The sequence below is a fragment of the Octopus bimaculoides genome, chromosome 15, assembly GCF_001194135.2.
Source record: "Octopus bimaculoides isolate UCB-OBI-ISO-001 chromosome 15, ASM119413v2, whole genome shotgun sequence".
In the NCBI taxonomy this organism is placed as follows: Eukaryota; Metazoa; Mollusca; class Cephalopoda; order Octopoda; family Octopodidae; genus Octopus; species Octopus bimaculoides.
In genome coordinates, this window is record NC_068995.1 from 43,519,668 (window position 1) to 43,523,461 (window position 3,794).

Here is a 3,794-nt window from a genome sequence, read left to right on the forward strand (position 1 = left end):
TATATAATATATATATATTCCTTCCTACCTTTATCGTTCTCACTTCAGGCCCATCGCGTGGCCCCTTGTGCAAGTATTTTCTACTGCACCCTAGTGCCGACCTAATCTTTGTCAGTGGATTTAGCAGACGGAAATAGAAAGAAGCCCGTCGAATATATCTATATCTATTTGTGTGTATACGTGTGTGTGTGTGAGTGTGTGTATGTGTTTGTGTGTTCACTGCCACCACTTGATAACCGGAGTCGGTTTGTTTCCGTTCCCGTAACTTAACATGGCCGTAGTCTAATCACTGAAATGGATGTAGAACATAAGAAATACTCAAAGTGTGTGTATGGAGGAACGGGTGCAGTGCGTCTGTATATGCATGCGCATACTATCTCTCAGACACATATGAATGTGTCTCTAAAGACAGTTAAGTACAAATATACATATATACAATCAGTTAATTCCATACAAGTGTATGGAATTAACGGATACTAAATATCTTGTTTAAAAAACTATTAATAGAACGTAGGCAAGAAACAAATATTTGCAAATAAGCAAACAACAAAAGAAAATATCCCGGTGAGTATGACAGCTATATATTTTGGATTACGTATCGACCACTTTTAAACATCAAATAATGAAAAACACTTGTCTGTAACGACAGCGATTGACTCTGACTAAAGCCGACAGATTTTCTTAAATTTTTGCACCATACTGGATTTGATTTCGTGTTTTCTGTCTATATTTTATGGTTGTATATTGTTACAACTTCGCGGCACGATATTCATAATTGCTGCAGCCACTTCTGCATTGTCTTTGTAATTTATGTAAAGCATTCTGTACCGACATTTTTTGCTATTTAGAAATTTTAATATTTACTTCTTTTGCATAATAAAAACAAGAGAAAAGAACGTTAACAAGATAGACAAACGATATAGATGTAGCAATATATTACTAAGTGTCAGTCGAGTACATCTAAAAAAAATACGTTTCATAAATATTTGATTACCACCACGCTGAAAGATTCAGGTACACAACAGCTATAATTGAATCCTGGTCAGAGAAACCTCGAACAAATGGAAGTAAATTGGAAAAAAATTCACTACATAAAACTGAAAAGGAAACGGAATATTGAAACGTCTAACAAATTGGTCAGACAGCAGAGCTCAGTATTAATAATAATAATAATGATAATAAAGATGATGATGATGATGATGATGATGATGATAATCCTTTCTACAATAAGCACAATTTGGAGGAGGGGGATATTCGATTACATCGAGCCCAATACTCAACTGATACTTGATTTATCGACCCCAAAAGGATAAAAAGGAAAATCGACCTCGACGGAATTTGAAACGTCTAACAAATTTGTCAAACAGCTGAGCTCAGTATTAATAATAATAATAATTATTATTATTATTATTATTATTATTATCATCATTATTATCCTTTCAACTGGAAACACAAGGCCTCAAATTTGGGGAAGCGATTAAGTCGATTACTTCGACGCCAATACTTATTTAATCTACCCCGAAAGGATGAAAGGCAACGTCGACCTCGACGGAATTAAAAGTCGGAACGTAGCGATGGGCGAAATAACGCAAAGCATTTCGTCCGGCGTCCTAACGACTCTGCCAGCTCGTCGCTTTCAATAATAATAATAATAATAATAATAATTATAATAATAATAATAATAATAATAATAATAATGATGATTATGATGATGATGATGATGATGATGATGATAATAATAATAATAATTAGAAATTTTTGTCACAAGGACAACTTGGGTTAGGGGACTACGTCGATTACATCGACCCCAGTGCGTAACTGGTGCTTATTTTATCGACCCCTAAAGGATGAAAGGTAAAGTCGGCCTCAGCGGAATTTGAATTCAAAACGTAAAGATAGAGGAATTGCCGCTAAGCATTTTGCCCGGCGTGCTAACGATTCTTTTCTACTCTAGGCACAAGGCCCAAAATTTTGGGGGAGCGGGCTAGTCAATTAGATCGACCCCCATTACGCAATTGTTACTTAATTTATCGACCCCGGAAGGATGAAAAGCAAAGTCGATCTCGACACAACTTGAACTCAAAACGTAAAGACGGAGTAAATACCTCTAAGCATTTTGCCCACCATACTAACAATTCTGCCAGCTCGTTGGCTTAAATTGCTCCTACTAAAAATAATGATAATTCTTTGTACTATAGGCACAAAGCGTGATCTTTTGGAGGAGAAGTGTGTTGATTACCTCGACTCCAGTATACAACTGGTAATTATCTCTTTGATCCTGAAAGAATGAAAAGCATAGTGGACTACTACTGCTAATCATAACAATTGTATCTCATTTAGAAGGGTAGTGAATTAATGCATTTCCCTCCTCACTTCTTTACTTGGCCATGTGTTGTAATTGAGTGACTACGAAATGGACAAAAGGAAAACTTGATATCGACGGAATTGAACTGGAAACGATGGGCGTCGAAAGAAATGTTGGCTGGTAAATGTTCCGGTGCTGTAATGATTCTGCCAGTCCGCCACTTTTAATAATAACCCTAATTTAGGAAGAAAGTCAGTATTTTGAGAGGATGGTGTAAAGAGATTATATTTACCTTAGGACTTGACTGGTACACCGGTGCTTCATTTTATCAGCCCAGATAACGACGAAAAGCAAAATTGACGTCAACAGAATTTGAGCTCAGACCGAAAAGATTCGGAGAGGATGTTGCAATGTTTTTTCTCTATCTGACACGTTAACAACTCTTTCAGCTCGATACGTTAAGTAATATTCGCAATTGTAACGATAATAAATAATATTACGTATATCGAAATGTTCGGATAGGCAATGTTGGAAATGTTGAGATAAACATCATAGAAACGTTACGAGAGAATAAAGGAAAAAAAATATTGAATGGATATCTTCTCTCGATGATAACAGTATAATTATGAAAACGGGATACTGAAAATAACAGATAAACTTTTTTTATGAGTTGCGATGGATGAACTACCAATAAATAGGAAATCCTCCAAAAAACGTATAAAATACTTTCATCAGAAGCAAAATACGAACATCGGAAAACAATTGAAAGGGAATATCAGGCACACATACTCAAAACGTTATATATAACTTGAAATTGAAACAATGGTATAATAAAATCTTTCGGCAGCTTCGTACATGTTATTTAGTTCCAAATTCCTACTGAACATATTGATTCATCCAACAATGTAAAATTACAATTTATAACATATTTGTCGTAAGTTTTCAGAAGTCTTCATGTATGTTTTTCCTTTAAATGAAGAACGAATAATCAGCTTAGACACTTGGAATATTTCGAAGAGATTAAAGTAACAACAGTAATGAATGGAAACTGCAAAAATCTATTTTTGTATCAAGCTTCCTTGGCAACCTCATTCACACGAAGATTAGAAGAGAATAAAACAATAATATATTAGTGAAGATACATAACTATGAGACGCGGATAATTAAGAAGACGAAGAAGCAATTCTTACAATCTCGCTAATATAGGAAGATTATATAAAATCAACCAAACAAACAAACGATTCAAAATAGTCAAGATGTCGATAGATAGTTCTTAACTGCACTTCTGTAAAGTCAAAATAAACCTTGAAGAGAACAATGGAAATCACATAGTAATCGTCGTGATAACACAAACAGTGGATAGCATAATGCTAAACGCAACAAACAGGAGTGGTTTTTAAGCATATACGTATATGAGCATATATATGTATGTATGCATATATATATATATATATATATATATATATATATATATATATATATATATATA